We start from the raw sequence: 13,913 nt of genomic DNA on the forward strand, positions 1-13,913 counted from the left end.
AAGAGATGAGTCTCCAATAAAGACTTAAAGGTCGAGACCGAGTCTGCGCAGAGTGTTTATTTAGTGTTTTATACGGGTAACCGCAGAGTGTTTATTTAGTGTTTTATACGGGTAACCGCAGAGTGTTTATTTAGTGTTTTATACGGGTAACCGCAGAGTGATTATTTAGTGTTTTATACGGGTAACCGCAGTGTTTATTTTGTGTTTTATACGGGTAACCGCAGAGTGTTTATTTAGTGTTTCATATGGGTAACCGCAGTGTTTATTTAGTGTTTTATACGGGTAACCGCAGAGTGTTTATTTAGTGTTTTATACGGGTAACCGCAGAGTGTTTATTTAGTGTTTTATACGGGTAACCGCAGAGTGTTTATTTAGTGTTTTATACGGGTAACCGCAGAGTGTTTATTTAGTGTTTTATACGGGTAACCGCAGAGTGTTTATTTAGTGTTTTATACGGGTAACCGCAGAGTGTTTATTTAGTGTTTTATACGGGTAACCGCAGAGTGTTTATTTAGTGTTTTATACGGGTAACCGCAGAGTGTTTATTTAGTGTTTTATACGGGTAACCGCAGAGTGTTTATTTAGTGTTTTATACGGGTAACCGCAGAGTGTTTATTTAGTGTTTTATACGGGTAACCGCAGAGTGTTTATTTAGTGTTTTATACCGGTAACCGCAGAGTGTTTATTTAGTGTTTTATACGGGTAACCGCAGAGTTTTATTTAGTGTTTTATACGGGTAACCGTTGGAAAGTGTTTATTTAGTGTTTTATTCACGGGTAACCGGAGTGTTTATTTAGTGTTTTATACGGGTAACCGCAGAGTGTTTATTTAGTGTTTTATACGGGTAACCGCAGAGTGTTTATTTAGTGTTTTATACGGGTAACCACAGAGTTCAATGCGTGAGAGTTCAATAACTTGGAAAGGTTGTCATACAGGATGGATTCATCTGGGTGTGATGTTTTTGCATGCTAAACGTTGGAAAGGTTGTCATACCGGATGGATTCATCTGGGTGTGATGTTTTTGCATGCTAAACGTTGGAAAGGTTGTCATACCGGATGGATTCATCTGGGTGTGATGTTTTTGCATGCTAAACGTTGGAAAGGTTGTCATACCGGATGGATTCATCTGGGTGTGATGTTTTTGCATGCTAAATGTTGGAAAGGTTGTCATACCGGATGGATTCATCTGGGTGTGATGTTTTTGCATGCTAAACGTTGGAAAGGTTGTCATACCGGATGGATTCATCTGGGTGTGATGTTTTTGCATGCTAAATGTTGGAAAGGTTGTCATACCGGATGGATTCATCTGGGTGTGATGTTTTTGCATGCTAAACGTTGGAAAGGTTGTCATACCGGATGGATTCATCTGGGTGTGATGTTTTTGCATGCTAAACGTTGGAAAGGTTGTCATACCGGATGGATTCATCTGGGTGTGATGTTTTTGCATGCTAAACGTTGGAAAGGTTGTCATACCGGATGGATTCATCTGGGTGTGATGTTTTTGCATGCTAAACGTTGGAAAGGTTGTCATACCGGATGGATTCATCTGGGTGTGATGTTTTTGCATGCTAAACGTTGGAAAGGTTGTCATACCGGATGGATTCATCTGGGTGTGATGTTTTTGCATGCTAAACGTTGGAAAGGTTGTCATACCGGATGGATTCATCTGGGTGTGATGTTTTTGCATGCTAAACGTTGGAAAGGTTGTCATACCGGATGGATTCATCTGGGTGTGATGTTTTTGCATGCTAAACGTTGGAAAGGTTGTCATACATCTGGATGGATTCATCTGGGTGTGATGTTTTTGCATGCTAAACGTTGGAAAGGTTGTCATACCGGATGGATTCATCTGGGTGTGATGTTTTTGCATGCTAAACGTTGGAAAGGTTGTCATAGCGGATGGATTCATCTGGGTGTGATGTTTTTGCATGCTAAACGTTGGAAAGGTTGTCATACCGGATGGATTCATCTGGGTGTGATGTTTTTGCATGCTAAACGTTGGAAAGGTTGTCATTCCGGATGGATTCATCTTGGTGTGATGTTTTTGCATGCTAAACGTTGGAAAGGTTGTCATACCGGATGGATTCATCTGGGTGTGATGTTTTTGCATGCTAAACGTTGTAAAGGTTGTCATACCGGATGGATTCATCTGGGTGTGATGTTTTTGCATGCTAAACGTTGCAAGGATTTAGGTAAGTGCTATATGCTAATGAGAGGTATAAGTTAGGCATTTAGACATGGTTATAGGTTGAACGTGAACAGTATGATAAGTCCCCCACAACACACACTGGTTTTACTTCTAGTTAGAATATGTTCAAATAGTCATATTCAACCATGATAGTTATTCTGTGTGTCCACCTAGGCTGATGTACTACTGATATGTCCAAATAGTGACTCTTTACTGATATGTCCAAATACTGACTCATTACTGATATGTCCAAATAGTGACTCTTTACTGATATGTCCAAATACTGACTCATTACTGATATGTCCAAATACTGACACATTACTGATATGTCCAAATACTGACACATTACTGATATGTCCAAATACTGACTCATTACTGATATGTCCAAATACTGACTCATTACTGATATGTCCAAATACTGACACAATACTGATATGTCCAAATACTGACACATTATAATGATATGTCCAAATACTGACACAATACTGATATGTCCAAATACTGACACATTACTGATATGTCCAAATACTGACTCATTACTGATATGTCCAAATACTGACACATTTACATTACATTTACATTTAAGTCAATAATGATATGTCCAAATACTGACACATTACTGATATGTCCAAATACTGACACATTACTGATATGTCCAATACTGACTCATTACTGATATGTCCAAATACTGACACATTACTGATATGTCCAAATACTGACACATTACTGATATGTCCAAATACTGACACAATACTGATATGTCCAAATACTGACACAATACTGATATGTCCAAATACTGACTCATTACTGATATGTCCAAATACTGGCACATTACTGATATGTCCAAATACTGACTCATTACTGATATGTCCAAATACTGACACATTACTGATATGTCCAAATACTGACACAATACTGATATGTCCAAATACTGACTCATTACTGATATGTCCAAATACTGACACATTACTGATATGTCCAAATACTGACTCATTACTGATATGTCCAAATACTGACTCATTACTGATATGTCCAAATACTGACACATTACTGATATGTCCAAATACTGACATTACTGATATGTCCAAATACTGACACATTACTGATATGTCCAAATACTGACACATTACTGATATGTCCAAATACTGACACATTACTGATATGTCCAAATACTGACACATTACTGATATGTCCAAATACTGACTCATTACTGATATGTCCAAATACTGACTCATTACTGATATGTCCAATACTGACACATTACTGATATGTACAATACTGACACATTACTGATATGTCCAAATACTGACAAAATACTGATATGTACAAATACTGACACAATACTGATATGTACAATACTGACTCATTACTGATATGTTCAAATACTGACACAATACTGATATGTCCAAATACCGACTCATTACTGATATGTCCAAATACTGACTCATTACTGATATGTCCAAATACTGACACATTACTGATATGTCCAAATACTGACTCATTACTGATATGTCCAAATACTGACACATTACTGATATGTCCAAATACTGACTCATTACTGATATGTCCAAATATGACTGACAAATACTGACACATTACTGATATGTCCAAATACTGACTCATTACTGATATGTCCAAATACTGACACATTACTGATATGTCCAAATACTGACACATTACTGATATGTCCAAATACTGACACATTACTGATATGTACAATACTGACTCATTACTGATATGTCCAAATACTGACACATTACTGATATGTCCAAATACTGGCACATTACTGATATGTCCAAATACTGATATGTCATGACTATATGTCCAAATACTGACACATTACTGATATGTCCAAATACTGACATATTAATGATATGTACAATACTGACTCATTACTGATATGTACAATACTGACTCATTACTGATATGTCCAAATACTGACACATTACTGATATGTCCAAATACTGACACAATACTGATATGTCCAAATACTGACTCATTACTGATATGTCCAAATACTGACACATTACTGATATGTCCAAATACTGACACATTACTGATATGTCCAAATACTGACACATTACTGATATGTCCAAACTGACTGACTGATATGTCAAATTACTGATATGTCCAAATACTGACTCATTACTGATATGTCCAAATACTGACACATTACTGATATGTACAATACTGACACATTACTGATATGTCCAAATACTGACACATTACTGATATGTCCAAATACTGACACATTACTGATATGTCCAAATACTGACTCATTACTGATATGTCCAAATACTGACACATTACTGATATGTCCAAATACTGACTATGATATGTCCAAATACTGACACATTACTGATATGTCCAAATACTGATATGATATGTCCAAATACTGACACATTACTGATATGTCCAAATACTGACACATTACTGATATGTCCAAATACTGACACATTACTGATATGTCCAAATACTGACACATTACTGATATGTCCAAATACTGACACATTACTGATATGTCCAAATACTGACTCATTACTGATATGTCCAAATACTGACACATTACTGATATGTCCAAATACTGACTCATTACTGATATGTCCAAATACTGACACATTACTGATATGTCCAAATACTGACACATTACTGATATGTCCAAATACTGACTCATTACTGATATGTCCAAATACTGATACATTACTGATATGTCCAAATACTGACACATTACTGATATGTCATTACTGATACTGATATGTCCAAATACTGACTTACTGATATGTCCAAATACTGATATGTCCAAATACTGACACAATACTGATATGTCCAAATACTGACTACATATAAATACTGATATTACTGATATGTCCAAATACTGACACATTACTGATATGTCCAAATACTGACACATTACTGATATGTCCAAATACTGACACATTACTGATATGTCCAAATACTGACTCATTACTGATATGTCCAAATACTGACTCATTACTGATATGTCCAAATACTGACACATTACTGATATGTCCAAATACTGACACATTACTGATATGTACAATACTGACACATTACTGATATGTCCAAATACTGACAAAATACTGATATGTACAAATACTGACACAATACTGATATGTCCAAATACTGACTCATTACTGATATGTCCAAATACTGACACATTACTGATATGTCCAAATACTGACACATTACTGATATGTCCAAATACTGACTCATTACTGATATGTCCAAATACTGATATGTCCAAATACTGACACATTACATATGTCTGATATGTCCAAATACTGACTGTCCAAATACTGACACATTACTGATATGTCCAAATACTGACTCATTACTGATATGTACTGACAAATATGTCCAAATACTGACACATTACTGATATGTCCAAATACTGGCACATTACTGATATGTCCAAATACTGACTCATTACTGATATGTCCAAATACTGATACATTACTGATATGTCCAAATACTGACTCATTACTGATATGTCCAAATACTGACTCATTACTGATATGTCCAAATACTGACACATTACTGATATGTCCAAATACTGACACATTACTGATATGTCCAAATACTGACACATTACTGATATGTCCAAATACTGACTCATTACTGATATGTCCAAATACTGACACATTACTGATATGTCCAAATACTGACACATTACTGATATGTCCAAATACTGACTCATTACTGATATGTCCAAATACTGACACATTACTGATATGTCCAAATACTGACTCATTACTGATATGTCCAAATACTGACTCATTACTGATATGTCCAAATACTGACACATTACTGATATGTCCAAATACTGACTCATTACTGATATGTCCAAATACTGACTCATTACTGATATGTCCAAATACTGACACATTACTGATATGTCCAAATACTGATATGTCCAAATACACACATTACTGATATGTCCAAATACTGACACATTACTGATATGTCCAAATACTGACACATTACTGATATGTCCAAATACTGACACATTACTGATATGTCCAAATACTGACACATTACTGATATGTCCAAATACTGACACATTACTGATATGTCCAAATACTGACACATTACTGATATGTCCAAATACTGACTCATTACTGATATGTCCAAATACTGACTCATTAATACTGAAATACTGACATTACTGATATGTCCAAATACTGACATTACATTACTGATATGTCCAAATAAATACTGACTCATTACATACTGATATGTCCAAATACTGACTACATTACTGATATGTCCAAATACTGACTCAATATGTCCAAATACTGACTCATTACTGATATGTCTCATTACTGATATGTCCAAATACTGACACATTACTGATATGTCCAAATACTGACACATTACTGATATGTCCAAATACTGACACATTACTGATATGTCCAAATACTGACACATTACTGATATGTCCAAATACTGACACATTACTGATATGTCCAAATACTGACACATTACTGATATGTCCAAATACTGACAAATATTACTGATATGTCCAAATACTGACACATTACTGATATGTCCAAATACTGACTCATTACTGATATGTCCAAATACTGACTCATTACTGATATGTCCAAATACTGACACATTTACATTACATTTACATTTAAGTCAATAATGATATGTCCAAATACTGACACAATACTGATATGTCCAAATACTGACACAATACTGATATGTCCAAATACTGACTCATTACTGATATGTCCAAATACTGACTCATTACTGATATGTCCAAATACTGACACATTACTGATATGTCCAAATACTGACACATTACTGATATGTCCAAATACTGACACATTACTGATATGTCCAAATACTGACACATTACTGATATGTCCAAATACTGACTCAATATGTCCAAATACTGACTCATTACTGATATGTCCAAATACTGACACATTACTGATATGTCCAAATACTGACACATTACTGATATGTCCAAATACTGACACATTACTGATATGTCCAAATACTGACACATACTGATATGTCCAAATACTGACACAATACTGATATGTCCAAATACTGACTCATTACTGATATGTCCAAATACTGACTCATTACTGATATGTCCAAATACTGACTCATTACTGATATGTCCAAATACTGACTCATTACTGATATGTCCAAATACTGACACATTACTGATATGTCCAAATACTGACACATTACTGATATGTCCAAATACTGACACAAATACTGATATGTCCAAATATTACTGATATGTCCAAATACATTACTGATATGTCCAAATACTGACCAACTGATATGTCCAAATACTGACACATTACTGATATGTCCAAATACTGATACATTACTGATATGTCCAAATACTGACATTACTGATATGTCCAAATACTGACTCATTACTGATATGTCCAAATACTGACACATTACTGATATGTCCAAATACTGACTCATTACTGATATGTCCAAACTCATTACTGATATGATATGTCCAAATACTGACACATTACTGATATGTCCAAATACTGACACAATACTGATATGTCCAAATACTGACTCATTAATGTCCAAATACTGACACATTACTGATATGTCCAAATACTGACACATTACTGATATGTCCAAATACTGACACATTACTGATATGTCCAAATACTGACACATTACTGATATGTCCAAATACTGACACATTACTGATATGTCCAAATACTGACACATTACTGATATGTCCAAATACTGACACATTACTGATATGTCCAAATACTGACTCATTACTGATATGTCCAAATACTGACTCATTACTGATATGTCCAAATACTGACACATTACTGATATGTCCAAATACTGACACATTACTGATATGTCCAAATACTGACCAAATACATTACTGACACATTACTGATATGTCAAATACTGACTCATTACTGATATGTCTACTGACATATTACTGATATGTCCAAATACTGACACATTACTGATATGTCCAAATACTGACACATTACTGATATGTCCAAATACTGACACAATACTGATATGTCCAAATACTGACACATTACTGATATGTCCAAATACTGACACATTACTGATATGTCCAAATACTGACTCATTACTGATATGTCCAAATACAAATACTGACAAATACTGACTCATTACTGATATGTCCAAATACTGACTGACAAATACTGATATGTCCAAATACTGACACATTACTGATATGTCCAAATACTGACAAATACATTACTGATATGTCCAAATACTGACACATTACTGATATGTCCAAATACTGACACATTACTGATATGTCCAAATACTGACACATTACTGATATGTCCAAATACTGATACAAATACTGATATGATATGTCCAAATACTGACTCATTACTGATATGTCCAAATAAATACTGACTCATTACTGATATGTCCAAATACTGATACAAATACTGACTGATATGTATGTCCAAATACTGACTCATTACTGATATGTCCAAATACTGACTCATTACTGATATGTCCAAATACTGACACATTACTGATATGTCCAAATACTGACACATTACTGATATGTCCAAATACTGACTCATTACTGATATGTCCAAATACTGACACATTACTGATATGTCCAAATACTGACTCATTACTGATATGTCCAAATACTGACACATTACATATAAATACTGACATATGTCCAAATACTGACACATTACTGATATGTCCAAATACTGACTCATTACTGATATGTCCAAATACTGACTCATTACTGATATGTCCAAATACTGACTCATTACTGATATGTCCAAATACTGACACATTACTGATATGTCCAAATACTGACACATTACTGATATGATATGTCCAAATACTGACACATTACTGATATGTCCAAATACTGAAATACTGACACATTACTGATATGTACAAATACTGACTCACAAATACTGATATGATATGTCCAAATACTGACACATTACTGATATGTCCAAATACTGACACATTACTGATATGTCCAAATACTGACTCATTACTGATATGTCCAAATACTGACACATTACTGATATGTCCAAATACTGACTCATTACTGATATGTCCAAATACTGACACATTACTGATATGTCCAAATACTGACACATTACTGATATGTCCAAATACTGACACATTACTGATATGTCCAAATACTGACTCATTACTGATATGTCCAAATACTGACACATTACTGATATGTCCAAATACTGACACATTACTGATATGTCCAAATACTGACACAAACTTACTGATATGTATGTCCAAATACTGACACATTACTGATATGTCCAAATACTGACACATTACTGATATGTCAAATTACTGATATGTCCAAATACTGACACATTACTGATATGTCCAAATACTGACTCATTACTGATATGTCCAAATACTGCACATTACTGACATTACTGATATGTCCAAATACTGACTCATTACTGATATGTCCAAATACTGACACATTACTGATATGTCCAAATACTGACACATTACTGATATGTCCAAATACTGACTCATTACTGATATGTCCAAATACTGACACATTTACATTACATTTACATTTAAGTCAATAATGATATGTCCAAATACTGACACAATACTGATATGTCCAAATACTGACACAATACTGATATGTCCAAATACTGACACAATACTGATATGTCCAAATACTGACACATTACTGATATGTCCAAATACTGACACATTACTGATATGTCCAAATACTGACACATTACTGATATGTCCAAATACTGACACAATACTGATATGTCCAAATACTGACACATTACTGATATGTCCAAATACTGACACATTACTGATATGTCCAAATACTGACTGATATGTCCAAATACTGACACATTACTGATATGTCCAAATACTGACCAAATACTGACTCATTACTGATATGTCCAAATACTGACACATTACTGATATGTCCAAATACTGACACATTACTGATATGTCCAAATACTGACTCATTACTGATATGTCCAAATACTGACACATTACTGATATGTCCAAATACTGACACATTACTGATATGTCCAAATACTGACACATTACTGATATGTCCAAATACTGACACATTACTGATATGTCCAAATACTGACACATTACTGATATGTCCAAATACTGACTCATTACTGATATGTCCAAATACTGACTGTGATATGTCCAAATACTGACTCATTACTGATATGTCCAAATACTGACTATGTCCATTACTGATATGTCCAAATACTGACACATTACTGATATGTCCAAATACTGACTCATTACTGATATGTCCAAATACTGACATGTCATTACTGATATGTCCAAATACTGACACATTACTGATATGTCCATATGTCCAAATACTGATATGATATGTCCAAATACTGACACATTACTGATATGTCCAAACTGACTGACACATTACTGATATGTCCAAATACTGACAACTGATATGTCCAAATACTGACACATTACTGATATGTCCAAATACTGAAATACTGACACATTACTGATATGTCCAAATACTGACACATTACTGATATGTCCAAATACTGACACATTACTGATATGTCCAAATACTGACACATTACTGATATGTCCAAATACTGACTCATTACTGATATGTCCAAATACTGACACACAAATTACTGATATGTCCAAATACTGACTCATTACTGATATGTCCAAATATATGAAACATTACTGATATGTCCAAATACTGACACATTACTGATATGTCCAAATACTGACTCATTACTGATATGTCCAAATACTGACACATTACTGATATGTATGTCCAAATACTGACACATTACTGATATGTCCAAATACTGACACATTACATTAATGATATGTCCAAATACTGACTCATTACTGATATGTCCAAATACTGACACATTACTGATATGTCCAAATACTGACACATTACTGATATGTCCAAATACTGACTCATTACCGATATGTCCAAATACTGACTCATTACTGATATGTCCAAATACTGACACATTTACATTTAAGTCAATAATGATATGTCCAAATACTGACACAATACTGATATGTCCAAATACTGACACAATACTGATATGTCCAAATACTGACACAATACTGATATGTCCAAATACTGACACATTACTGATATGTCCAAATACTGACACATTACTGATATGTCCAAATACTGACTCATTACTGATATGTCCAAATACTGACACATTACTGATATGTCCAAATACTGACTCATTACTGATATGTCCAAATACTGACACATTACTGATATGTCCAAATACTGACACATTACTGATATGTCCAAATACTGACACATTACTGATATGTCCAAATACTGACTCATTACTGATATGTCCAAATGACTGACAATATGTCCAAATACTGACTCATTACTGATATGTCCAAATACTGAACATTACTGATATGTCCAAATACTGACACATGTAAATACTGATATGTATGTCCAAATACTGACACATTACTGATATGTCCAAATACTGACTGTCCAAATACATTACTGATATGTCCAAATACTGACACATTACTGATATGTCCAAATACTGACTCATTACTGATATGTCCAAATACTGACTCATTACTGATATGTCCAAATACTGACACATTACTGATATGTCCAAATACTGACACATTACTGATATGTCCAAATACTGACACAATACTGATATGTCCAAATACTGACACATTACTGATATGTCCAAATACTGACACATTACTGATATGTCCAAATACTGACACATTACTGATATGTCCAAATACTGACTCATATGTCCAAATACTGACACATTATGATATGTCCAAATACTGACACATTACTGATATGTCCAAATACTGACATTACTGATATGTCCAAATACTGACACATTACTGATATGTCCAAATACTGACACATTACTGATATGTCCAAATACTGACCAAACTAAATACTGACACATTACTGATATGTCCAAATACTGACACATTACTGATATGTCCAAATACTGACACATTACTGATATGTCACAAATACTGACAAATACTGACACAATACTGATATGTCCAAATACTGACACAATACTGATATGTCCAAATACTGACTCATTACTGATATGTCCAAATACTGACACATTACTGATATGTCCAAATACTGACATTACTGATATGTCCAAATACTGACTCATTACTGATATGTCCAAATACTGACACATTACTGATATGTCCAAATACTGACACATTACTGATATGTCCAAATACTGACTCATTACTGATATGTCCAAATACTGACACATTACTGATATGTCCAAATACTGACACATTACTGATATGTCCAAATACTGACTATTAAATACTGATATGTCCAAATACTGACACATTACTGATATGTCCAAATACTGACACATTACTGATATGTCCAAATACTGACACATTACTGATATGTCCAAATACTGACTCATTACTGATATGTCCAAATACTGACTCATTACTGATATGTCCAAATACTGACACATTACTGATATGTCCAAATACTGACACAATACTGATATGTCCAAATACTGACACAATACTGATATGTCCAAATACTGACTCATTACTGATATGTCCAAATACTGACACATTACTGATATGTCCAAATACTGACCAAATACTGACTCATACTGATATGTCCAAATACTGACTATTACTGATATGTCCAAATACTGACTCATTACTGATATGTCAAATACTGACACATACTACTGACACATATGTATGTCCAAATACTGACACATTACTGATATGTCCAAATACTGACACAATACTGATATGTCCAAATACTGACTCATTACTGATATGTCCAAATACTGACACATTACTGATATGTCCAAATACTGACTCATTACTGATATGTCCAAATACTGACTCATTACTGATATGTCCAAATACTGACTCATTACTGATATGTCCAAATACTGACACATTACTGATATGTCCAAATACTGACTCATTACTGATATGTCCAAATACTGACACATTACTGATATGTCCAAATACTGACACATTACTGATATGTCCAAATACTGACACAATACTGATATGTCCAAATACTGACACAATACTGATATGTCCAAATACTGACAAATAAATACTGACTCATTACTAAATACTGACACATTACTGATATGTCCAAATACTGACACATTACTGATATGTCCAAATACTGACACATTACTGATATGTCCAAATACTGACTCATTACTGATATGTCCAAATACTGACACATTACTGATATGTCCAAATACTGACTCATTACTGATATGTCCAAATACTGACACATTACTGATATGTCCAAATACTGACACAATACTGATATGTCCAAATACTGACACATTACTGATATGTCCAAATACTGACACATTACTGATATGTCCAAATACTGACTATGTCCAAATACATTACTGATATGTCCAAATACTGACTCATTACTGATATGTCCAAATACTGACACATTACTGATATGTCCAAATACTGACTCATTACTGATATGTCCAAATACTGACACATTACTGATATGTCCAAATACTGACTCATTACTGATATGTCCAAATACTGACACAATACTGATATGTCCAAATACTGACTCATTACTGATATGTCCAAATACTGACACATTACTGATATGTCCAAATACTGACTCATTACTGATATG

This window comes from Oncorhynchus nerka, linkage group LG15 (genome assembly GCF_034236695.1).
Source record: "Oncorhynchus nerka isolate Pitt River linkage group LG15, Oner_Uvic_2.0, whole genome shotgun sequence".
Lineage (NCBI taxonomy): Eukaryota > Metazoa > Chordata > Actinopteri > Salmoniformes > Salmonidae > Oncorhynchus > Oncorhynchus nerka.